The 27,670-nt window shown below is 44.8% G+C and overlaps 1 long non-coding RNA gene across 7 annotated transcripts in view; it reads left to right on the forward strand.

The window, feature by feature from the left end:
* Positions 1-2,716: 2,716 nt before the first annotated feature.
* Positions 2,717-27,670, forward strand: part of LOC149355737 (uncharacterized) — a 41,770-nt gene continuing 16,816 nt past the window's right edge. For 3 of the 7 annotated variants that reach the window (XR_016291567.1, XR_016291565.1, XR_016291570.1), the window contains exons 1-2: positions 2,717-2,889; positions 9,813-10,484. This is a non-coding gene — a long non-coding RNA (uncharacterized LOC149355737). The remainder of the gene's footprint in view (positions 2,890-9,812; positions 10,485-27,670) is intronic. The other 4 variants (XR_016291568.1, XR_016291566.1, XR_016291571.1 and 1 more) reach the window with 2 other exon arrangements.

Below are 27,670 nucleotides of genomic sequence, written 5' to 3' on the forward strand. Positions count from 1 at the left end.
TGTTTGTTTGTTCGTGTGCGCAACGCCATCCCAAGAAAGCTATGCACCAACTCGCCCAGCAAGAAGTTCTTCTACATTTCAAATATGTTTGTGTGAAACTTGCTCAATCTTTAAAGCCAAGCCTTGAACCGGAAACGAAACTGTAGCATAACACCTACGTGTTAGCGCACGTAATTCGCAATTAGCCTAAGCGAACTAAATCGTACATCATTTATTTATTTTATTTATTCACTAACTGTATTGCCATTGAGGGAATACAGCAGGGGGAATTTCATGCGAAAAAGAGAAGGTTATACAAGGTATCAATACACGCAAAGCGTGGTAGAAAGTGTTACCGTATGTCATTTGTGCAACATGTGGCGGAAGATTCCAAGCGCGAGCTGTGTGCAGAAAAAAAGATTGCCGAAAGGCGCAAACTTATTTACCTTCAGGTTATTTACCTTTGGAAGGGTCATCTTTCTTTAGGATATATACGAAGGTAGTTGTATATATTTCTTGGAACTAATGCCAGCCTGGTCGATATATGCTACAGAAAGCTTTAATCGCAGATTTCTTCTTCGAGTCTTCAGGCGTGGCCACTGGAGAGTACGTTTAATCGCCGTCGTACTGAGCTTTCTGTCGTATTTCCAAGGACAAAACTGGCAGCCCTGTGTTCTGTTTTTTCAATTTTGTTAAATAAAAGTGAGGTGTAAGAGCCCCAACATAGGCATGCGTACCATTAGGTAGGGAACTGAAACCCAGTACCAAAGGTGCTTATTCGTTAAGTTATTTATGTGGCATCGCAAATTCGAAGTGGTTGAATCTAAAGTAACCTCAGAGACGCGATACTTGTGTTCTTGGTAGGAGAGCTTCCTTGTAAATGTGATGTGCATACATTTTCTTACAATTAATGCCATCTGCCAACGTACACATTACGTTGCCTTCATATCGAAATCATTCTGTAAGGCTTCATAGACACTATGGTTGTCGCTGACTCTGTTCCTACAAGCGGAGATAAATGTACCGTCTTTTAAAGCTGTAACTCTGTTAAGTATAGCGCAGTACCTTAAGGCCGCCGCTAGGGCTTCACTGTTTCGCACGATTCCTCATTTGGTACGAATATTACCAAACAATATTTTCCCACCTTTCTTTTGGTCGGCGCCATCTTGTTTGGTCATGTAGAGAGTACGTGTAAAAAATTCTCGATTCGTATTCGATTTTGTTCTACTAGTATTCGATTAAGCAAACAAGGGAAGGGGAATGAGGGGCTCGTTATAAATATGACAGAAGCCAACAGCCACAGAAACCAAGAGGAACAGGGGATTTTTAATTTTTTATTTATTTATTTTGTGGTGTTGATCAATTTAGAATATTACTGAATATGTCATCGCTTAAAGTAATTGATTAGAAAAGCAGAAGAAGAAACAACCACATGCCGCCGGTAGGATCCGAACCCACGACCTCCGAATTACGCGTCTGGTGCTCTACCTCTGAGCTACGGTGACGGCTGTCAAATCTTCTACTTTCGGGGGTATTTATGTTTACAAGTAACCTAACCTTGAGAGTGTTCATCAGCGCCACCCACGTTCATAAGCGGCGGACGTAGAACGTCCTGATTTACCGCATGTGTGACGTAGAACGTCATCGAACGGAGAGGGCGTAAGCTGCGTGTGAACCCTCTTATGCTTCCTATGGCATAACATAAGAACAATATTCGTATTCGATTCGACAGCTGCGCTAGAGTATTCGTATTCGATTCAGTTCTGAAAAAAAATGCTATTCGCAAACCTATAACAATATGTAGTGCGCATAGAAACTACTCTCGCAATACGGACAAAAGGATACGATTTCACGCGCGCCGATTCTCTACCATGTGTTACGCGGCTCTTCAGCTATATGGCGTCCATTTGGGGACAATAGACGACACGCGCAAAGCACTTCCAGTAAACGAGAGCATTTATATAATCTCAACCAACCTGAGAATCCGTGCAAATGCTGCAACTCACTTTTTACACTCAAAGGCAGTGAAGTTTGCCTTTAATTTTGTACGTGTTGCTCTTACAGCCCGCTACAGTGGCTGAACGGCTTCGGCGTACGGCTGCTCAATACAAATGCACTAGGTCGAATCCCAGCCTCGGTGGCCGCTTGTCGATAGAGGCGAAGAGAAAAAAAAGCCCGTACGTTGTTCGATGTCAGCGCGCGATAGCATTATGGAAAACAACCGGGCTTCTGTGATCGCGCAGGTGCAGCTTCGATTCTAAACACGATATACCATACCATACCATACCATACCATACCATACCATACCATACCATACCATACCATACCATACCATACCATACCATACCACACCGCAGATCTCCGTCTTTAAAAGCAATAAAACTGGGTGCAACCCGCAATGCTTTTAACGTGATGCCGAGGAAGCAGCCGGCATGTTCTTGGGCGCCGGACACATTCCAGAAAGCCCTAGTTCTGCAATAGGGCGAGCCAGATTTCCGTGAGACCGGAAGCGTTCTCACGCGCACGAAGTCCTCCTGCGTAGGCGGTCAGACTGTTACACGATCCCGAAGAACTACCGCTGTCGGGATATGCGTTGTTTGCGAGCGCCGAAAACAATGGGAAAGGAGAGGAATACGAAAAAAAAAACATGTTCATTGCCAGCGCGGAGAAGGTCACATGATCACGCCTGGAGACAACTGTCACCAGAGGGAAGAGTACGTCAGTCTTTCACAGTCGCGCCTGTAAGCCACACGTGCTGGCCAGCGACGAATGATATTCCGATCGCATCTCCGCCTCAGGAAGTTCGTGCACGCTGGTCTTCAAGCCAGGGCCTGGATCCTCAGAAGCCCCGGCAGTACGTCCACGCAGTAACTTGTTCCGCTCTGAATTGCATCTGCATTTGCTGACTCGGTAAGCTAATGATGTAGCGCGTTGCTTGCTTCTGCGTTTAGCGCAGCAAAGTGCAGGGGTGGCTAATACTATGCTTATTTTAAACAAATAGCCGTCACTAACTTCACTGCTGCTACTCCTGCAGCGCTACTCTTTTTATAGGTTGGTTGATCGCTAAGCAGCAGTTCCAGCAACGAAGTGGCAAAATGGCAACGGGACTTTCGATTGCTAGGCGCGCGTTTTATTTTGGGAAAACGCTCGCTTCATGAACGTGGAAATTGTGGATGAGCCTGTTTTTCCCTAGCTTATTGCTTCAATTACTTCTTTATTTGGATCTTGATCTTCGGTGTTATGAAGAGGCTATTCATGGTTTTCTAAGGAGGAGCAGTCAATGAAATGCTCGCTGTGTTAATATTAAAAGGAGTGCGCATCAAATAGCGCTTACGCTAAGAGCTTCTAATTTCGCTGCATGGCGGAGTTTATTTGAGAGACTTTAAGGTTCGTTCCAGTATAGTATTGTATGGTATATTACCGCATGGTATAGTATGGTGTGACACGGCATGACATGGTATGGAATGACCTGGTAGGTAGGGTTTAACGTCTCAATGCTGCACATGGATTATGAGAGACGAAGTACTGGGTAGGTCCGGTTTTGTTTTGAAGCCCTGCGGTTATTTACCGTGCACTGATAACGAGCCTCATATGAGAGCGTTTGAATTTTGTCTCCGTCAAAATGCGGCTCGGGTTGGATCCCGCGATCATGGGCTCAGCAGCCGATCTCCACAGCCACTAAGTCACTTCGGAAGATTTAGTGTTTGTCTAGGCCCATGCAGCGCTTACTGGTCAGGCTTAGAAGGTAAAACTTGAGGAAATAGTTGATGGACATAAGTATTTGAGTTTGTTTAAATAAATATTTTGTTGAAGTGGATTATTTTTATAGACATTAGTGCAGTACAAACGAAATCGAATTACTTCTATAACTGTGTTTGCTTAAAAAAAGAGCAAGTTTTCACTGTATGCGTCTTTAACATCATCACAGGCCAGTTATGCCTATGAACTATGCGATATATTTGTACTGGCCACCGCCTTTTCGAATTTTTACAATGACAGCCTCATACGGCTTAGGCTACCAATCAAGACCCTGTCCTATCCTCGTTTCCTTCTCCGTCGGCTAGCCTTCGCGCCTTCTGAGCAGTTTAGGGGACAGTAATATCTTGGGGGCGCCCTACTTCGGAACATGTAGGAACTGGAGCAGCCGGTAACAGCCGCATTGAGGTTCAGAGGTTAGTGCCGTCAGCCTACCCTGGAATCACTCCAGTCACTCGTACCCTATCACTCCTGTAGTCACTTCACCTTGCGAAAGCCGGGTCGCGGCAACTAACTGGACTGAGGTGCCGGAAGGATTCCATTGCGAAGCTAACGGTGCGCCTAGCATTCAAATAATAGACGAGGTGCTGAACTGGTCATCGCTAACACTTGATTGGAGGAACGCATTCATCATGCCCCGCGACAGGATGGCCAGCATGACCGCTGGCTCCGCATGGGTTGTGACGTGCGCGAGGCGGTTTTACGGTACCTCGCGCATGCCTTCGTAAGCATAAGAAAGCGTTCTGCTAGCATCTAGACGAGAGGGCACATTGATTTACATAAATGACTTTTCAGCTTCAGGTGAAGCCTTGTCGAGCTCTTGTTGAATCAACTGGAAACCAGCTTTAACCCAATGTACGTTGAGCCTACTCAACATCTGCTAAACAAAATTTTGCTTGGTTGTACTGAGCGTAGTCTGTATTGGAGAATTCAAGTTTATTTTCAGTTTCAAAAGCTTTTGCAGAGGACACAAACCGTGAATTTAGGTCCATAGGTGAATTAGTTGAAACAGAGAAAAGCACTCCTTTTATAAAGTATTCGGCAGGCCAAGTACTACGCTATACAGCTTATTTGGATATGTTAGGGGTACGATCTCACATAAATGACGTTACGGAAAAATTGCATATGTTTTGATAGTTGTACTGTGGAGCATTACAATGCTCTGTGCTGACATGTAATCTCATCCGACTGCTCAAATAAGCGACTGTGTCAAATACAGAGAATGTCTTGTTTCTTGCATATGTAGTTGTCGGTTTTCGAAATCCTGTGGAAGCCCACATATAAATATTTTGCTTGCTAACTGCTATTGAGATATTGTAATGGCAAGCCTTGAATAATTTAATTTTAGTAAGAACAAGACTGCGCGAATAGGACAAGGACAAGAGGCAAAGAAAGGACATCAACATCGCACGTGGGCAGCCGGAGTCGCATTCGTACTCGCCCCGTCTTACTCTTCCTCAAAATCAACCGACTAGCTTGCAAGAACGTCCTACTACAGCTTTAATTCTGTTTTGGGCTTTTCATTCGTAGGCTCTGTGAGCAGCAAATTACCAGGAGTTGGCTGATGATGATGATTAGGATCTCCTCCTTAGCGCTTAGCATCTCCTCCATCAGCTGCTTACACAATAGCAAGTGAACAAGGCCAGTAGGCTGTGGTCCGCGGTCCTGGCGATTTCAACAAAATTTTTGCTGAACGTGTTCAACACTACAATTGTTGAGTAATTTCTGTCGAATTCATGTTGAATCGTGCCTTAGGGCATTCGTGTCTAAGCCTAGCTGTATTAAATTAGTTTCACATGCGAGTTGTAAACCGAACTTTATCGCATTGTACGTATTAAGAATGCCTGCAGCACCTGTTAAGACTCTCGTAAACCGCTCAAACTTTTTTCTTGCGCACAAAATATGCCAGTGATGCAATATGCTCTTTCCGGCATCCCTGCTTCGGAGGAATCCTATGTACGCTCATAAAATAGGCGCATATGTAGCGCTTTATTTCTGTTCTGTCTTCGAATAACAGAACGTCGCATCTGAACATGATTACTTCTACTACAGATAAAATAAAAACATAGTCATAGCAATATTTGACATAAGTCTGCTCATCGGCAGGCTGATCGCCAGATCCGGACAACCGTGCGTAGGGCTATATAAGGGTGAAGCTGAGAGAGCGCCTAAGATGGAAAGGTTATAAACTCTTCGTCGGTTCATGTTAGAGCCTCATGTGCATTACTATTTTATGCACTTTATCTGATGGTTATATAGGCAAGAGTGTATGAATTTATATATGTATTTTTGTTAACACACTTGTGTTTGTACGTATGTATGCACCACTACCTGACTGCGGATATCAGCTTCACGTTAGAGAGAAATTGCATCAATAAATGTGAATATACAGCCGAAAACTGCACCAGTAGCCGGTCCATTTAGCGGAATGCGAATATATTCCTGAATTTTTGTTATCACAGCTGATATTCAGAGTAATGTGTTGAATCACCCCAGTTATTTCAACATAAATTCAACTTAAAGCGTTGTAGAAATTACATTGAGAACGCTCAAATCTAGCACGGTGGCCACTTTCCCATTGAGATTCTACACTGCATCAACATTCGACCAACGCAATCTTCTTCTGGTCTTAAAATGAATTCAAGGTAGCATAATGATTCCGCTCAGAACTCCAACACGACCTCAAAGGGCGTTTTTGTAAGGGTTGTGATCGTAAAAATTACGCTGCAATCACCGCGCTTAGCGCCTGTAATTATTGGTCGAAGCTAGCAAGCACAGGAACGCAGAGGGGAGGGCGAGGGCCTGATCGCCTCGCTACAACAAAGCCACTGGGCGCGCAAACGGGGCGACAGTGATGTACGGGCTAGCGAGATCTGCAACTGCCACACCTGTGGCAGCCTTTTGTTGCGCCAAGGGGAAGGAGATGCCTTTTTCCCCACTCTGTCAGGGATACTTACGCAGATTGGTTTCGCCAGAGACAGGAGTAGTAATTGCAGCTCTCCGCGCATGGTCGAATCGGTCCAACAAGTTAGAGCGGCCGAAGCGGAGCGCCAGTGCTGGGAACCTGGAGACAGAAGAAATCGATATTGCGTCCTCCTCCTTTTTGACGGTTTTCACAGCTGCACTGATCATGAAACTAAATTAGTACCTTCCCCCCTTATCAAATACAGCGTCTGTAACATTGTTGGTTACGAAACGAATATCTTTTCAAGTTTTTGAACATTGTTCTAAGAATTGGCACGAAGTTCGAATAAAACTTCACGTAGGTGTCTTGTAAGACTGTTTCAAGGACAGAGCTTACTCCGACACCGCGCAGCAGTTTACTGCGATCGTTCTGCGCGAGAAGGTGGATTCAGCGCTGCGACGCGGTTCATTCATGTGCTGCCGTCCACGATGCTAATACACGGCCTCGAATATTGGGGGATGCGGCAGGGCTCAGGCAGGTTTAGCAAACCTTGCCTTGATGCGCTCGGAATTCATGGCTGATGCGGTGTTCTGGACCCCATCATCTACTGGTGCGGCTCTAGTTTATTTCCTGCCTTCACGAACAGCAAAATTAAAGGCAAACGTATTTACACCACGTTAATGTTGAGAATGAGATATAGCTTACAGTCTGAAGTCCCGTTCTCCGTGACTGCTGCTCGTCGCATACGCAGAGCCTGTGCAGGCGCGACGTCTCTTCAGCGACATACTTCCGTGGTCGCCCTCTCCACTGGCGGGGAATTTCGACTGCGGTAGACACACGTGGCGTGAATTCTGGCTCTATTCCAGCCTGATGCACGGAGCTGTCTAGACACGACTGCACACAACCAAACGCAGCTGCCAACTGCCGTCGCACCTGGAAACCTGGCCATATGGCACGTGTTCTAAAGCTGTCAGAGACAACGGCGGCCAATCAGCGCTCAGCCATGTTACCTGCCAGTGCACCTACCAACTCGGCTGTTTTACGCGGCCTAATGACTTCACACACCCCGCCAAGCAATCAACGCTCAGCCATGTTACCTGACCCTAGGATGTCTTCGTTGTCTCGACCAATCAGCGAACTTTATGACTGACCACGCGGTGCAATTCCCTGGTGAGGTTTGAATGCTGTGGCAATAAAATATACTTTTTTTCTCAGGGCATGTACAGCTTCTATCAAAAGTATAGAGTCCAGAGGCTTTGCTTCTAAGCTGTTTAGCGGGGCTCCCTGGCACATCTAGCAGTCCAAATCTTGGGAGCATTGAGGACGCGAAGCCATGCCTCGTTCGAGAGGTTAGGGCCATTGCGGATGCAGAACGAGGCATACAGCAGGCCTGACAAGCAAACCCGTTGGGCCGTATACTTTTCACTAAGGGGGGGGGGGGGGGGGGGGTGTACATTTCCAAATTTTTTATTGTGAAAGAACTGCTAAAAAGAGAAAAATTGATCCTGATTATTTTTTTATATGCAAACATTTCTGCCTGAAGAAATTCGAAAAATTTTTTGGGCTTCTTGATTTCATAGAAAAAAATCGCAAACACTGTGCAAACATTGACGCATTGGATCCAAGAGGGGCACTTTTAAGTACAATGATGGAACAACAAGGAGTAAGAACTTGAGGTTGAAATATTACCTCTGTATTTAGTGCCCTTAATACTATCGTGAGGAAAATTTTGTGTTTTTAACCGTTATTTAATTGCCGGATGACATTTTCTAAAATTTCAAAATTCCGAGAAGTGGTCAGCTTTGATCCCGATTTTAGACCGACCATCAACGCCTGTTACCTTTATAATTTTGCCTCAAAATACGTTATTACCTCGGAATTCTGGAGCGGAATTAATATTATTCTTTACACTGCTTTCAAGTAAGAAATTAAATGTCCAATCCAGGCCGTACTATTACTGTATTTTGTCCGTTAAAGAGAGTAACGTTGCGAACTAGATTTTGAATTTAATACATTTAGTTGCATTTTTGCTGACACAATTACAGAATTCCGCCAAATAATCTGGAAGCTTATCACAGCCAATTAGCCCCATTTTTTTTTAGTTCAACAATTTTCACGGTTCCGCTTCCGAGTTCTGTTTTCGCCCATTACGTGCTTTCGAGTCTTTATATTGCGCGTTTGGCTGTTCACGTCGTGGTCAAGAAAACAGCGAGCATCAAACTTTTTGGCGTCTTAGATCTGCAGGGCGGAGGGGCAATGTTTCATGCCTTTAAACTTACAAGCCGATTCTCATTTTTCGAATCGTTGCATGGACCAGTTGGATGCATTGCTTCTAGGGGGTTTGTTTATTTTTACCATGCTTGTTTCGTCAAAAACGCACACCTGATTTCTACTTATCTCAGGGTGAAATAAGCGTTGCTTTATATTCGGTCGCGAAAGCTGTGTGCTGATGCGGCTACATTATCTGCTCGTATTGATTTTTTTTTATCCCAGTCGAAGCATCTTGTCCGGAGTACGCATCCCAAAAGTTAAGGACTGGCCAACGCAGCGGCAAATGACCAAGTGCTAAACAGACCCCAGTACCGTTGTCTCGGTCATCTTATTTCTGACTGGATATTAAATGTACAGGCAGCGACGATGTCAACGTAAACACACTATTGGCATTCAACCAATGACTGCTCTACATGTATAAGCTAGGAGGACAGTTTCATATTTTTTTGCGGCTGGTCTTCTTCTGGACAAATAATACCAATACGAATTTCGCTACTTCAGTGCAAAAATAAAACAGTATTTGGTATTGTGTTCGTTTCAAAGAGAGCCTGATACTCAGGTTTACATAGGCGTTCAAGCTAGTTTGATTATTCGGCCTTTGCTGCGAAAGAAAAAAATGATCATCGGAGCTGCCACAGCCGCAAAAAATCATCAAGAACCATTTGCGCGCTATTGATTGAAGCGGCGCCTTTTCGCAGGAAGTTCATTGACAACAGGTGCACATATAATATAAATATATTCTAATGAATATCTTTGAGGAAGCATACGTATTTTAAATGAACTTTGGTGAAAATGCCGCATTAAGGCTGTAGCTTGAAAGCAGTGCACGAACCATAGATTTGGTTTAATACTACAGAGCAGTAAGATATGTTACTTAAGAGTACACTGTCTGGTTTGGCAGGAACGCCGCTGCAGCCTCCACACGAACCTTCCTGTCTTCTACACTGCCAGGACGTCCTTCCTGCTTTACAAGCACAGCATGAAGGCATTGGGCATCTGCACATTGCATCTGGGGGTTCTCTCCGCAAGTGATCGTAGCGACATGCGCCACACTTTGCTGAGAGCCTGCTCTAGACGCTGCAGTCTGTCCTGAGCTGAATTCCTGTGCTCAGTTTTTCATTGTGCCGGTAGTGCAATACAGCTTTCTCGCTGTCTTCTTTTGCCATCAAATCTTGTTTTTTGTTTGATGAACGTAACAGATTCCGTGCTAACCAGCTAACATCCGTGCTTTTTTCTAACATTTCCTTGCGTCGCAGAATTGAGTTCGTATCATTTCACACCAGGCCATAGAATCTTTTCACTACGTGGCGTTTTTTCACAAAAAAAGTTTTATCTAAGAACATCCCGCACAACCTTTGAAAATTGAATGTAGCATATTAGAATGACCTCTGAGAGAGGACGACACAACGAAGATGAATGCTACTAATCATTGGCTTATTTTTCTCTTTCCTTCTTCCTTTTACTCCTTTGGCTTCGCTTCTTCACTTCTTATGGCGGTCGCCGGAACACTCGCAATCAAAACTGGACGCAGAAGAAGATGGCTGAAACTGAACGTGCGAAGGCCAAGCCTGAGGTAATGCCTTTTTTTCGTAAGATTTCACAGAACCTCAAACAAGTGGCCAGCAGGCGCAAAATGCCGCTTGTGTTCTCAGCGCGAACTGAGTTGGCGAAGCTAGGCCTCTGTATCTGCGGTGATGGTAAGCGCAGTTGCAAAAAGCAACACGAAGAAGCATTCGTGAGATGTGCCTTAGGAGTGGTGTACAGAGTCGATCACACTTGTCTAGAGTGCTCGGATGGTGTGCTGCGGAGCAAATCAACTGAAATCTTTTCGCAGCTGCTCTGCTAGCGGTAAGGCATTGGCGACTGGGCGGTTCACGTCTTTTTTCGGCTGCTATCCAGCGCAAGCATTAGCAATGAAAGTCAATGCCTGCTTCGTAATTTGTATTCATTCCCCCCGATGGGCACCTTTCCAGCACTCTAGACAAATGTGATCGACTCTCTACATCGTTGCCTCGACGACCGTTCAAGGAAGCATGCGCAAAACCTAAAGCAACAAGATAAGCTTGCGAATTAAGTTTCTTTTATTTTTTTTTTTCAATTTTGGAAAAACAGCAGCGCTAAAAATGCAACGACAGAAGAAGAAAGAACAAGACACAAGCTCTATGTCTTGTTCATTCTTCTTCTGTGGCTGCATGGTTTAGCGCTGCTATTCTTCTTAAATTTAAAATGCACCAACAAGCCCCAAACGATGTTTTAATGAATTTAGTTTTTCATGTTACTGAGTGCTAGTGGGTGCCACGCTTTCAAGAAGCAAACATTCTGGGCAGAGGTGCTAGTGCTAATTCTAGACTATTGCTAGAGGTCTTTCGCATACGTAAAAAAGGCGGAGCAGTGCATCAGTGTTGTTTTGATCTTATTGTACTCTGCTGAGCGCGATTTTCTGGAGAAGTGTACAAAAAAGATCTGGATGGCTTTCGTCCTTCCTCAGTTAACCAGTGTTTGTTGCTTGATGCTTTGTGTCCAGTCATATCATAACAGTATAAGCCATGACAATAGCATGTTTAGGATGTGATTCTGCTTATAAATAGCATTCCTAGAGCAAAAAATGAACAAGTTATTAATAGCGTTCTCTTTTGTTTTGTCGGCATCTCTTTGTCGTCTTCCTAATAGCGCTACATCTAGCTTTCAAAGAATGAGTGACGAATTAGCCCACTACCAAGTTCCTCTACAAGGAAAGATTAGGCTGAAAACTTTGATTTCCAATGATCATTTCAACATTGTAGTGTCCCAGAGGAAACATGAATTACTTAGATGCCGTTTTACTGAGGACATTTAAAATTAGGCGCTTACAATTTAAGGACAGAAAGTAGCGTTGAATTGTAAAAAGTAAGTAGGGTTCTTAAAATCAGTTTATACCACCAGGTGCACACATAGCGTACAGATAACTACTGCCGTCAACCTTTGAAGGAAAAAAATATTCATGAAATTTTAAATCACCAGTTAGCGAGTGTTTGCGATGATATATTAAATGCGCTCGTCTGCATGTCCCAGAGAAACATGAATTACATAGATGCCGTTTTACTGAGGACATTCAAAATTAGGCGCTTACAATTTAAGGACAGAAAGTAGCGTTGAATTGCAAAAAGTAAGTAGGGTTCTTAAAATCAGTTTATACCAACAGGTGCACACATAGCGTACAGATAACTACTGCCGTCAACCTTTGAAGGAACAAAATATTCATGAAATTTTAAATCACCAGTCAGCGAGTGTTTGCGATGATATATTAAATGCGCTCGTCTGCGTGTCCCAGAGGAAACATGAATTACATAGATGCCGTTTTATTGAGGACATTCAAAATTAGGCGCTTACGATTTAAGGACAGAAAGTAGCATTAAATTGTAAAAAGTAAGTAGGGTTCTTAAAATCAGTTTATACCACCAGGTGCGCACATAGCGTACAGATAACTACTGTCGTCAACCTTTGAAGGAACAAAATATTCACGAAATTTTAAATCACCAGTTAGCGAGTGTTTGCGATGATATATTAAATGCGGTCGTCTGCCGGGAGCGTTCACTACATAAGAATCTGCAAACCATACCTGTCGTTCGAGATATCCACCTCCGAATTTCCAACTTAGTCCGCGAAAAAACAGATGCAAAGCGCTGGGGATTGGCTCGAAATTTCTAGCGGGATTGACGTAGCTTTTGCATATGGCATTCCCTGGATTTCCCAAGCCGAAAATAAAACAAAGGAAATTTCGGCATCGCTACTTGCTGTACGTATTTTGAAAACGAAGCGCCCTACGCCATACCCGTATCGTACCGGGGAGAATTGTGCTCCGATCTTAACCGCCTTGACGGCGTCGTTTTGAAGATTGAGATAGAAATTTGGTAGTGGATATTTCGGGACATGAAATTGGTACAGATAGCGCAGTTTGTGAGTAATATAAAGATTATGATATTTTCCGGTTCCATTATTTTCCTTCTTGACAGTGAAAGCGCTCAAAAAGACAAGGACGACCGAAAAGGAAAGACATACAAAGCGCTTACTTTCAACTGATTTTATTTCATGCGAAAAAAACAACTTTATACTCATAGTAATCACTTGCGCATGCTTACAAGAACATTACCAACGAGTGATAGCTGGCACGTTCTTTCAGATAACCGGCATGCCCGATGTAAGATAGGACATCTCTTTATCCGACAACAAAATTGACGGAGCGCTTACGCAATCATCGCCCGCTCGTGCTATCTCAAGAGCCTCCACAATCTCTCTCGTTATTTGACATCTACTTTTAAAAAGTACCTTACAAAAGTAGATGTCAAATAACGAGAGAGATTGTGGAGGCTCTTGAGATAGCACGAGCGGGCGATGATTGCGTAAGCGCTCCGTCAATTTTGTTGTCGGATAAAGAGATGTCCTATCTTACATCGGGCATGCCGGTTATCTGAAAGAACGTGCCAGCTATCACTCGTTGGTAATGTTCTTGTAAGCATGCGCAAGTGATTACTATGAGTATAAAGTTGTTTTTTTCGCATGAAATAAAATCAGTTGAAAGTAAGCGCTTTGTATGTCTTTCCTTTTCTGTCGTCCTTGTCTTTTTGAGCGCTTTCACTGTCAAGATGGAAAACCAACTCGCCCACTCAATTCCATTATTCAATTATTTTCCTCCACTTTTTGTTTTTTCTGGGAACCGCCGCCATCAGCCTCTTGTTCTATTTGTCCTCCCCTCGATGGCAAGCAGTGCGTTGCATTGCTTGAGCCAGTAAGGGGGAGCGTGAAAAACCAAAATCGGATGTAGTTCAGATATAGTTTTTATAATAAACCGTGGCTGTATTCTGAATAAAAGTTATATTTTGTGCTATAGAATTAAGAATCACGTTCAACGGAAAACTCGACGTTGCCGTTTTCATATTAAGAATCACGTTCAACGGAAAACTCGACGTTGCCGTTTTCATCTCCGTCGTCGTCAGCGTGAGCGAAACTCCCCATAGAAGCAACCTAAGTAGGCAGCCTAGGTCACGTCATCACAACCTGCCCACCGCATCGTGAGAAAACAGCCCACTGCGGTAGATGGCAGTGAGAAAAAAAATTGGAGGCTTATCAAGGTTAAGCCCAGTGGATGCGAAGCATGTCCTTAACGTTTGGAGGCATCTTGACCGCATACACGCCCGGCGCAAAGACGCTGGCGCGGTTGCGGGCACAGAGACTGACGCGACGGCGGGCGCGCGCCGCCTCATCCCTGGCGTGACGTCACATATCACGTGATGCAGCGATGGTGGCGCCGCCGCCGCGTCGCGCGCGACGGCGCGAACCGAAGCGTGGAGGCCTCCGCCGGGCGACGTCCGACGGCGCGATATGAGGCCCCATCTGCAGCCGGTGTGACGTCATCACGTGACGTCACATCATGTGATCTCACTGCAAGGTCAATGGTGGCCACCGCCGGGAGGCGACCGACGGCGCGATACGAGGCCCCATCTGCAGCTGGTGTGACGTCATCACGTGACGTCATGTCACGTGACCTACTTGAAGGTCACTTGACCTACTTGAAGGTCACGGGCGTCGCGCGAAGGCCCGAAACTTACGTTAATATGCTTCGCATAAAATCACTGGTCTCGAACGGCTGCTCGGGAAGAGCAACTTGATTCTCAGAAGCCCTACTGGTGGCTGTTTGAAACAGCTACAGGCTGGGGCAGTGCTGGATCGCTTAACAGCAACGCCACTGCGCTAGAAGTGGCGTGAGCCCTCTCGGGGATCTAGGAATTTAAAGTAGTGCGTGACATATTCTGCATATATGGGCATTATACCACTAACGCCATCGCGTCGTAGCCTTCAGGCGGAGCTTAACTGTCCCCTCAAAGTTTCATTCTTCTTCAGCATGACACTCACGGGGATCAATTTTTCACTTTGCGCCCTCATGGTGGCCTACATGAGAAAGCGATTTCGCGTGCTGCCTCTGTCCGTGCTTTCTATGCAGAGCACTGTCACTTTTCATTGATGCCGAGCTTTGAAGCAGATGGGTACCAAGGAAGGCATTTTTATACAGGCGGTGTTATATTTGAGTCGCAGGCGCGATTAATTCCCTTGCCACACAGGGAAATTTAGTGGAACTGTGAACGAGGAACACTCGGAGTTAATGTTATTAATGCGAAAGCATTTTTATTCTAGGTCTGCGGGGTCGTGTCGCCTAAACGTGTCCGCTGCAGTTGTGACGTTCTCAGAAGAGGTAGCCTCAAACAAGTGGTTTTAATCAAAAGAGCAGGATGTGAGGATGCTGCGCAAAAAAAATTGTCGATAGGATGATTGATTAATTAATTAATTACAGCCTGACTTAATCTACGACTAAATGATGCTGGCGAGCTCGATTGACCTGTAGGTAGACGGCGAATTAAAGAATTCAGAATAAATAACTTCGGCGTACAAGCTGGCCCATGCACGTCAATTTTGGATTAGTGGTGCGTCAGAAAACGTATTGATTTTTTTTCTAGAGCGCAGCTGTTATGTTCGTAATAAGGGCGCTAAACGCACACAATATATTCTCTTCCTTTGCTTAAAGGGCGTGTTTACGGCTTTTCTCGGCATTTATTTGTTTGTCCAGGAATGTCGGGGAATATCTTTTAGTAATAAAAAAAAAAACCTTACGCACCTTTTAAAGTTTCTCTCTCTAAGCGCAGCCATGTTGCGGTCGGGTAGTGGCAGAAGCGTGCGAGTAGGAAGAGTTCGCATAGGCAGCTTAATGCGCACGTGCTACTCAATTCAGAAGGCACGTGCACTTCTAAACAATGAAAAGGTCTTCGAGAGCCGCAGAGCAATAAAAACAATTGCCTAGGGTGAACACTTTTGCAGGGCAATAAAATTTTTGTGTGCGAGTTAAATTTTTGTGTGCGAGTTTTGTGTGCGAGGAGCATTTGCCGCCTCTTTCTTCAGTTGTATCCTACTATAAGACATTACGACTCAGCGTTCATTTCCTGACGTTCTTTACTCTCTTCCTGCATGTTACCTTAAAAAACAACTCTGGGATTTTTTGTTAACATTTTGAGTTAAAAATCACATCACATTCCTTCCCCTCATACTGGTACAGAAAACTGCTTTTCAAAATACCAAGTAGAAGAAGTTATAAAGCTAAAAAAGTAGGAAACCGAAACAGAAAGCAGGTCTGGACCGAACGATGACGTCAAGACAGACCGTCCTATAGCGTCACGGATCCTCTCAAAAAGCCTGTCATGAGCGCGTTGAACGGCTAAACAGGAGGCTCTAAGTGAGGGATTGGGTCATTATTTGTCGGAAATGACTGAAAGCATGCTCGAAAATTTGTCCTTCAGCAAACTCAGAGCAAATGTCTACAGTCATGCATCCAGTGACGTCACGAACGCAAGGTTGCCCGTAGAAATCTCTCCGATTGAGGCCACAAAATGCGAACTTTGAAATTCGTTTACGCAGTAACGAAACACCATATCGAAGCGAAACGTCGCACAAAGGATTAGAAAACTGCGCACACATACCAGGGAAGTTTTAGTAAAATGAGAGGAGGTAAAAAAAAACGCCAGAGTTGCCCTGTAAGGAGATATCGTATTCTTAATGTCCTCAAATTTGCTGAGGGTTTGAGTTCATCGCTCAAACACTTAATTTGGAACAATATTCGAAGTTTTTTCAATTTTCTTTATGTACGCATGCCTTCACATACCAGGTGTTTCAGGAAAGATGATCAGTAATTATCAAAATAGGGTTCTTGAGGTAAAGCAAAGCCTTTTGCGGCATAGTAATATCACTGTTGGCGGACGTGAAAAAACAGGCGAAACATGCGAACTAGCCAAGTTTTTAACTAAATTCTGACAGTTATCTTTTAACTATTACTAATAGGCGCTCGCTTGCAATTAGTGATCGTAGACGGCCGTTTGTAATAACCATATCAGCTTTTAGAATTTCTGAAACGTGATTACCATCTCCACTGTGACTCAACTATTTTAGGGCATTTCTGGAACCATTCGAAAACCGCTAAAAGCGACGCCAATCACAACTCGTCAGTTTGTCACGCGGTCTGCACTGTCTTGCCCAGGCTGGAACACCGTGGCAATGCGCGCCTGCTGGCGCTGCGCCGATGAAAAGTGATAAGGTGCTCCGACGTCACCCGCGGCGAGCATACGATTTGCTGATGCATGGCCAGAGTGATAACATATGAACGCCGAGAGCACATGCATCGCTGTATAAAGCGGCGAAAAGTATTCAGAAATAAAACAAGAATGAAAGCACCGGATAAAGCTTAGGAAATGTCTTCGAGCGGCCACAATTCACTCTCGAATATTGCCATGAGCACCATGCAAACCGGGTGCACGTCTACACCGGCGGCTCAGTGAACCCTATCAGTTCTTCGGGCTCCGTTATCATCCCCACAAGGACTACAGAAATTAGAGTTATGATAGCTCACTAGACTTCCTTGACGGGTGCATTACTCACCGCTCTTCGTGTCGCCGTTGAACACGTCAATCAGCAGCGCCGTCAGCAGTGCCCTATTTTCACCGATTCCAAAGCTGCCCTCCAAGGCTTACAAGCTGCTCTTCGCCGTGGAGCACATGAACAACTGGTCGCGGAAATTTGACAATAATATCACTCTGCCATCAGTAAAAGACACGGCATTATCTACCAATGGCTACCGGCGAACAGCGTTATAGCAGGCAATCACCGCGCGGATGAGCTCGCATGAACTGCTCACCACAACGGCAATTTTGTGTCGACCCCCTTTCGAGATCAGACGCAGCGGGCAGGCTTCGCGCACTTGCGTGGGACATCACGCTTGCCGCGTGGAATTCCGACCAATTTTCCAATTCACGTTTAAAATCCTTGGAGCCAGATCTGGAGCTCCGGCTTCCATCCGGCCTACCACGACACGAAGAAACTTTGCTGTGTCGCCTCTGGTTTGGTGTAGCTTTCACCGTTACTCTATCTTTATCGGTATGGCCCTGCATGTGCCTTCTGTGCGTATGACGAGACTATATTCCAAATTCTTTGTGACTGCCCTGCCTACAGCGCCGAAAGATAGTCAGTCAGCCGTGCGCTAGAACCTCTAGATCCACGTCCACTGACGGAAATGATGATTCTCGGCCACTGACCGCGGCGATCGTCGGCGGTGGAGGCCTCCAAGGCACTGCTCCGCTTCTTTCGAACTTCTGGCCTGCATGCTAGGCTGTCACTTTAACGCAAGCTGAATTTTGATAGGGACTTTAATTTTCTTCTACTCTCTTTTTTTTTCATTTTTGTATTCCCTCACCCCTTTCCCCCTGTGTCGGGTAGCAAACCGATTATTCTTCCTGTTAACCTCCTTGCCGTTCCTCTTCATCCTCCTCCTCCTCCTTGAAAGCAGACTGTCTTCGCGCCAGTTGAGCGCTGACATGGCCGCAACATTTGGAGGCTATTTTTCGACTACTGAAATGGTTGACATTGTTACCGCGTAGGTGCACGCAAAATAGAATGCCACTTTAGCGGAAAGATTATACGAAGATAAGCATCCTGGTTGCCGTGTGCCCTCTCGCTGCATTTTCACAAGAGTCTGCAGTTGTTTTGCGAGAACAGCGTCGGTGCACCCTCAATGTCAAACAAGTGGCTTAGTTTTGAGCGAAGGGTTTGAAACTGGCGCCTAGGCCTATGTGAACGTCAACCAATAGGCCAGCGTGAGAGATATCGGCGATGCATTGGGATGCAGTTTCTCTTCTTTTCGAAGAGTTCTCAAAAGCGCAACATGTATCATAAAAGATATGCCTGCACCAAGCACTGGGAGGGTCTGATTTTCAGACCTTATTTTAGCCCTTAGACAATTTTTAGACAAGGCGATGGGGACCGATGAAGCGCACTTCAGGAATCCGACGGTAAATCTGCACAACGACCACTATTGGTCGGCCGCCAACCCGCATTACTGATTTATAATTTAAAAAATTACTGATCACCTTCCCTAAAACACCTCGTATAAACCACTCAGCCGCGGAAATGAAATGATACCTATTCAGCTTTCACACTCACTACCTTACTTCTAAGGTCAGACTATCGTGGCCATGTTGGCTATCAAAAGTTCTCACAAATCGTTAGCAATTTTTGGAGCCTGTTTAGTATCCCTTGTAACCAACAGTATTGTTTTTTGTTCTCCCTGACAGGGGATTAACAATCCTGTGTCGCCCATCATCAAGTAAGGTGCAAAAGTTAGGCCAGAACGTATCGGAATGCAGATCTAAACGAAATTGTTTTCTGCGCAACTTCATGGAATTTATGCGAGATTCTGTGCTCATGTTCAGCCATTTAAGTGCCGCAGTTCACTATGACATAGACTACGCTACGAATGTCCAACTCTGCCAACGCCACTACGATTGTATCGAGACACTGTGTTCCGCTTCTTTCTGAGTTGACTCGTTCGAGACCTTAATTCACACATTTGCACACCTCATATTTTAGAGAATTCACACATCTATACCAACCGCTGCCCAACACGCCTAATGTTTAGTGTATGCATGACCTTCGACGAACTTGTCAGGCTATGATGTGGAGAGCAGACCTCTATGCCGATGGCCACAGTAAGCCTTAGCTAGCGATAGTAACTCAAACAGCAGGAAAGGACAAAGCTCTAGAAAAGCGGATTAGAACGAAGTTATTCCAAAAGTGGTTGTTTTTGTAAAACAATAACTCTTACTACTACATGTTTACCACTGCTGAATGCACTCCGAGGGGAAAAAACGAACAAAAACACAAGGCAACATTTATGTACTGCTGCAGTTGATATCAGCCGGCACCAGTAGCACCAGTAGGGAAGAACTCCTGGTTGCGCTCGGTAATTTCGTTTCTGTCATTTTCTTGGGTCCTTTTCCAGAAGGTGTAGAATAACGAGAGTATGGGAAGTACTAAAACGCGTATAATTACGTTCAATAACAAATTTGTTCTGGATTGTTGGTGCATACCGAACTGAAGGAAACCAGAGCGCAAAAAGAACGAAGACAAAGACGAAACACACAGACAAGGTGGAACCCCGTCTTGTCTTGTGCGTTCCTTTGGCTTCGTTGTTTTCACGCAGTCGTTTCTGTCAATAAGCGTGTAAATAACCGAACGGCGCACATAATCACACTTCACAACAAAAAAACCCAAGATGGCAGCGATGAGCGTGCTATGGAGAAGGCCCGCGATATTTCTCGATTCCTTGGTTACTTCCACTTGTAGCATACTGTTTTATTCAGTGGGTGACTACGTGCATGCAAGAAAACGTGAAGTCATGGATAGCGATTTGGGTACCAAATGCCACTCTCAAAATTCATTTTCAACCGTGAAGCGCTTTCAATGTATTCAATCACTCGACGACAAAAGTACAAGACTGCTACGTATATTACGCCGGAGGAAGGCATCCTGCTAATGCTTCTTGTGCTGTCGTTAGTGGTGCCATAACTTTCCTGCAGTTTCCGTCAGCGTTCGACATGTCGGACATTTTGGGAAGAATATGTGGTGTCTAGGTCGTCCACTCGACGGCGCAGATAGTCGCACTTCAGAGCGAAAAAACCGAAGATGGCAGCGACAAGCGTGCTATAGAGAAAGCCCGCGACAATTAACGATTTCTTGGCTACTTCTACTTGAAGTATACTGCTTTATTCAGTGGGTGACTACGTGCACGCAAGAAAACGTGAAGTCGTCGAAAGCGGTTCGGATTTCAGAATGTCAATTTTAAAATTCATTGTGAACCACGAGCCGCTTTCAATGCATTCACTTACTCGACGACGGAAGTACCAGGCTGCCACAGTATATTATAGAAGAGGAAGACATCATACGAATGCTCCTTGTGCCGTCGTTAGTGGTGCAATATCATTCCTGCACTTTCCTTCGGCGTTCGACATGCTGGACATTTTGGGATGAATATGTGGTGTCTAGGTCGTCCACTCGACGGCGCAAATAGTCGCACTTCAGAGCGAAAAACCCGAAGATGACAGCGATGAGCGTGCTATGGAGATGGCCCGCGACAATTCTCGATGTCTTGGCTACTTCCGCTTGAAGCATACTGCTTTATTCAGTGGGTGACTTCGTGCACGGAAGGAAACGTGAAGTCGTCGTTAGCTTGTCTTGTTTCAGAATGTGAATTTCAAAATTCATTCTGAACCACGAGAGGCTTTCAATACCTTCACTAACTCGACGACGCAGGTACAGAGGGCAAAACACATGCCTAGAACAACCAAACTCTGCGTTCCGGAGCTCCCAAAGTCGCTGCAACCAAGAAGGCAAAAAATGACGATGAAATTCTAAGAGTTTAACAGCCCATGTTTACATCCAGCCCATTTTTAACCAAATCTAATCGCTAGTTATCGCGTGTTACGCCCGAAACACGCTCAGAGCGTGTTCTAGACATGCGTTTTGCCAGGACAGCAGCTTGGGCATGTTGGTTATTCATTTGTGACGGAACAGCGCAAAACACCGGGACAAAGCCCGAGGTACTAGAAATGAAATTAGCCAGGACAGCAGCTTGGGCATGTTGGTTATTCATTTGTGACGGAACAGCGCAAAACACCGGGACACCGGGATGTCTCTTGTCCCGGTGTTTTGCGCTGTTCCGTCACAAATGCGTTTTGCCCTCTGTACAAGACTGCTACGGTATACTGTGGCAGAGGAAGGCATCCTACAAATGCTTCTTGTGCCGTCGTTAGTGGTGCCATAACTGTCCTGCACTTTCAGTTTTCGTTCGACATGCCGGACATTGTGGGTTGTATATGGTGTATTGGTCGTCCACTCAATGACGCAGATAGTCACACTTCAGAGCGAAAAACCAGAAGATGGCAGCGATCAGCTTGCTATGGAGAAGCCCCCACGACAATTCTAGATTTCTTGGTTAGTTACACTTGAAGCATACTGTTTTATTCAGTGGTTGACTACGTGCTCGGAATAAAAGGTGAAGTCGTCGAAGGCGTTTCGGATTTCAGAATGTGAATTTTAAAATTCATTCGTTATCGCGAAACACCTTCTATGCATTCACTCATTCGACGACGCAAGTACAAGACTTCTACAATATATTACGGCAGATGAAGACATTCTGCCAATGCTTCTTGTGGCGTAGTTTGTGCTGCCATAACTGTCGTGCACTATCCGTCGGCGTTAGACATGCCTGACCTTTTTGGAACGAGTATGTAGTGCTTTGGTCGTCGACTCGACGATGCCAGTAGGATACCTACGCTCGTCATCCGGTCGAAAGCAGGCAAAGCTGAGGTTGGTTCGGTTGTCACTCTCGTCGCCAGCACAACAAGTGGGTTCTGTTGTCGCTCCAGAGTGAAGCTTGCCGCTAGGTGCCGTGCATGCATTAGGGTTGCCCTCTACCACTGCTGCTGTTCATACTTTATATGATAAATATGGAAAATGAATAGAATAAATTAATCTAGGTTATAATCTGTCGTACAGATTAGGCGGAAATGTAGTTAAGCCGCGACTCCCTGGTTTAATGTATGCGGACGATATTGTGCTATTAGCAGATAGCCAGAAAGATTTACAAAGTTGGTTAATTGTTGTGGAGACGAAGGAGGCGCTCTAGGATTCCGTTTTAGCGCAACTAAGTCAGACGTGATGATTTTCAACGATACAACTGACCAGGTGCTTACAATACAAGGGCACGAAATACCCAAACTGGCCGAGTACAAATACCTAAGAATATGGCTAAACGAAGGGCAGATATACACGGAAAAGCATGAACAGGCTCTTAGTGCAAAAGGACGAAGAGACGCCGGGCTAATGAAACATAAGGCATTATGGGGGTACAACAAATATGATGTACTGAGAGGTATTTGGAAAGGAATAATTGTGCCGGGGCTCACTTTGGGCATTGCGGTTCTGTGCTTAAGGGCAGAAGTTCAGTCGAGATTAGACTTAAATCAGAGAGCTGTTAGAATATTAGCACTAGGTGCCCACGGCAAAACCACAAACGAGGCTGTACAAGGGGATATGGGCTGGGCATCGTTCGAAGCATGGGAAGCTAAGAGTAAAATACTATATGAAGAACGCCTGAGGAAACTGGACGATAACAGGTGGGCAGCTAAGGTGTTTAAATACTTATACAGAAAGAGCGTTGACTCAGAGTGGCGGAAAATAACTAGAAAATTATCCAGTAAATATGCCGGTCATAAGGACGGAGATAGAAAGAGCATTAAACGATAGGTCAAAAACGCGGACGTTAAAAATTGGATTAATTCAATAGAAAATAAGCATAGTGTAGAACTATATTGATACTGGAAAAGGCAGATCAGGACAGAAATCTTCTGTGATAACTCAAGAGGCAGTGCCCTACTTTTTGGATCTAGGTCAGGGTGTCTTAGAACTCGCAGCTACAAAAAGAAATTTAACGAAGAAGATGACACATGTGCAGTGTGTGTGGTAGATCTGTGGAAACAATTGAACACCTCATACTCAAATGTGATGGTATCCATCCGGATGTCGATGCAGGCACAGTCACTCTTCCTGAGGCCCTAGGGTTTAAAGATAACAATGGTCATGTTTATAAATCTGCAGTGGAAGTTAGCAAGAAGCGATTGGCTGATTGGTGGTTGAAAAGCAGAGATGTGACTTAAGGGCAGAAGTGTTGGAAACCGTAGGTAAAGAAGATGGCGAATCTTAATGAGAATTGAAAACACAGTTGAACAAAAATAAAGAAAGAAAAGTTAGGTATGGTGGCTATTCCCACCGTCCCGTTTCAAAAAGGGCGCTCCTATCCATCCATCCATCCATCCATCCATCCATCCATCCATCCATCCATCCATCCATCCATCCATCCATCCATCCATCCATCCATCCATCCATCCATCCATCCATCCATCCATCCATCCATCCATCCATCCATCCATCCATCCATCCATGCGTCCATCCGTCCGTCCGTCCGTCCGTCCGTCCGTCCGTCCGTCCATCCATCCATCCATCCATCCATCCATCCATCCATGCATCCATCCATCCGTCCGTCCGTCCGTCCGTCCGTCCGTCGTCCGTCCGTCCGTCCGTCCGTCCGTCCATCCATCCATCCATCCATCCATCCATCCATCCATCCATCGGCCAGCGATATGGCAATAACGTTCCTATTTCTTGGCGCTTGTTTGTGCAAATATCAATAACACCATGCTGTCAATCACTTCGCGCATAACGCCAGCCAGCTCAGGCACGTTCCGTCCCGGACTGACCAGAGGGTGTTAAAGCGTACCCTGATGCGGTCGCTGTAACGTAAGTCCGAGAAGAAGTTACGATGTACATTTTCGGCGCCGACGCCTACTAGACTGAGATGAGCATTCGCTTTCGAGGTCCAGTACCTTTCAGTTTCTAATGGTTCGAGCGGAGGTCTCAAGATGCAGTGTACCTCCTGTACTGGCAGAAAGCACATAACAGTGCTGAGACTGGAGAAATAGATCGAAACTAACACTTGCGCTTTGTACTTGTTTCGTTCCCTTTGTCTAGTCTTAGCGGTGTTACACCCTTTCCGCCAACAGGTACCAGCTAGCCCGTATCAGACTTCTTCAAAAGGTTACTCGTCCAGGTTACTCGTCCCCGATTACATTAACTACCGTAACAATGGCCAATGATGTCTCATGAGAACAAACGATTTTTACTGATTTTTATCTTGAGAATCACATAAAACTCACTCATCTGCCTCAAAGTGATCCCGTCTGTACGAATGTGGCCGAAAAGGTCGTCAGAGTTTACTACTACTGTAGAATCTAGGTATCAAGTACCCGCCTTCGCCAATCTTCGTGTGAAGTGCGTAGGTCTAGTTACGGGACAATTAAAATTTTAACTCCCATCATATGTATGTTCGAAGGTTAATGTTTTTGCTTTTCTATCTGAAAAAAGACCCGACTATTGCTCGGCACCAAGCTAAAGCGTTCACAACGACGTCAATTACGTGTCGAGGTAGCAAAGTGGCTTTTGCATCCTGATCGTAAGGGAGTGGGGTGGATTCCCGCCCGACCAGCCACATTTCGTTCTAGGCGAAATGCAAAAATAATCGCTTTCTGTGTGACATCAGCCCACAATAAACAAACCCAGATGGCCTAAATTAATCTCCACTACGCGTTCCCTGACCGCCCACATGTCATTTAGGGACGTTAAAGCCCACACTCAGAGCAACCTAGTACACGGTTACCGAAATTAGCCAGTGAGAGTAAGGCAGTTTTCAGGCCGATAAAAGCATCAAAAAAGGTAATGCATTTGAGAGAATCTTTTATTGTTTGAGAATAGTTTCGAGCCAGGACGCTTGGACGTGTCTGCTTCCATTTGTCGTCACGGTGCGCGGATGAACGCATTCTCTAAACTTCCGGGGTGACCGCTTGTGCTTGTGGGCCGCGTAGCGAAGCTGCAAATTATGACCCCTGGTGGTTCAGATCCATGAATGGTTGCGGATGCAATTCCGCCTGGCTTTTTAAGATTTTTCAGAGCTGGAATTGCTATTCATTCTACGGCTAGTCCAGGATTGGTGGCACAATGACAGTAAGTCGTCTGGCTCATGCGCACTGGAGCCCACCGTTTTACCTCGAAAGCAGCTAACTGAAGGATTCCGTGGCAGTTTTTGTACCGCATACCCATCTGCTACCCCTCGTCTATTGTATCTGTATTTATTACCTACTTTCAGTGTTTACTACAAGCTCGAAACTCTTCCCAGTACTTGTAATGCATATTCTTCAATTGACAATGTTCACGTTTCTACTAAGGGGTTCTGAATCAGATTTTAAGCTTGGAGAGTAGTAAAGATAGCGGTGGATCCGATGAGATACGCTATTCCTTTCTTTACAGTAAGCTGTTTGGACTAGTAGATACGTCATTACTATTCTACAAAATCTCTATCAACCGACACAGTTCCTACGTCATGAAACCTAGCGAAAATTTTCCCCCTCCAGAGACAAATCCGGTAGCATGCAGATATTGTCCCATTATACATTATATCAAGACAGAACATCCATGTAAATTTTTAGAACATGTTAACTTGAAACATAAAAGTTTTCCTCAAGTCCGACACTTTCCGCAGTAATCTTCACCATGGCCTTCGTCGTGTATTGAACACCATCACACAATTAGCAGAGTTATGTAATGACATCTGTCTTTCTTTTGATATGGGTGAGCAAGTTGACAAGCGATTATGCACTTATCTAAGTTATCTGACACCGTTCCTCACTGAAAACTCTTCACAGCTTCAACGCTGTATTGAAATGCCCTGGTCTTGTAGTTTCCTTTCCTAACGTTCAAAATATGTATACGTCTATTCTACATCATCAGTCATTGACGTTTCATTGGGCTTAGACGTTCAACAGGATTCCATTCGGGGCCCACTTCTTTTCTTCTTCTTCATAATGATCGACTTCTTCATGTATCTATTAGCATAAGCCTGCACACTGAGATTGTGTAGTTTATTATACAATTATTTAACGCTTGAATGATGACCGTAACAAGTATTTGTCAAATTTCTGCAAGTGGTGTGCCACATGGCCAATGACGATTAATTTCTACAAAATGTTTTCATGTCATTCTGCATGCATACGTCTAATTACTTGCTGACATATTGGTTCAAAGACAATTAGTTAAAATGAGCACTCGAGTACAAATACCTCGGCGATACCCTGCGCACAGGGTATGTCCTGATTCCTGATATGAAAGACATCAATGAAATTTTTATCAAGCTCTCCAAAGTCTCGGATACTTGCGCCGCACTTCGGTGCGTTGGTCCAGCAGACGTCCCTGATTCGCCCAAACCTGGAATATAATTGCGTCGTTTGGAAGCTTGAGGATGCAAAAAAATTGGAATCGGTTAACTAAAAAGGCGGTTCATTTTATATTGCACAGACGTAAACAAGGTCACTCACTTTCTTATCTGTCTGACTTTAAGCTTAGTCTACTTTCTTCACGTCGCCCACTCTGGATGTTTCAAGTTCTTCCACACGTTATTTAACTCTCCACTCTTTGAATCAGTTAGGAACTATTTATATTTTCCTAAACCATCATCATTAGGAAGCCCTCAGGAACTTAATATTTCGCCTTTTAGTCGTCGTAATGCTGTGTTGAGGTGCAGTGTTCTTTTACGTGCACTGTAGAAATTTCGAGCTACCTGCCCTACCCAACTCGAGCTCTGTCTTCGAAAGGATTTTTAGAGTCTGTGATTTGTGGCTGACATGTATTTACTGAGCAGTTTCCTTGTGCTTCCGTAGTAACATATACGCCGACTACCAAACTGTTGCCTTATTCATCGATTTCTGAAAGCCTTTTTACACGGTCCTTCACTCTAAAGTGTTATGAAAACTTTTCATCTTTAATAAATCCCAAATAATTAATTTGATTGCCAATTTCGTCTCACACTGCCTCTGCTCTGTTCCCTTTAATTCTGTTTATTCTTGAGTACCTCACCTAACTTGAGGAGTTTCCAACGGCCCTGTTCGTCGCTGCTTTTCTAGAACCTCATATATTCCTGACTTTTAAGAATTTTTTGTGCATTGCCTGTTTACTTAGGCGATGTCTAATGCGAAGCTGCAATATATGACAAAATGGTGGGGGGTTTAACATTTCTAAGCATGAAAAACACGGGCCGCCGCCTAAATTTTGGGCGGGACAGAACCCATTCTGAGGGTGTCCTATGTATGTTGCGAAAGCGGGTAAACTCAGTTTTGAACTTTTCGAGAGTCGACCGACAAAATTTTGGCGGTGGGCCAACTCCTTTTTATTCTATTTCAAAATACTGCAGCTCGATGCAGGGGCTTGAGCAGGAGTGGTCTACACAAGATGCATTACGTTATACAA

Source organism: Amblyomma mixtum, chromosome 3, assembly GCF_055824585.1.
Source record: "Amblyomma mixtum isolate Tamu chromosome 3, ASM5582458v1, whole genome shotgun sequence".
Lineage (NCBI taxonomy): Eukaryota > Metazoa > Arthropoda > Arachnida > Ixodida > Ixodidae > Amblyomma > Amblyomma mixtum.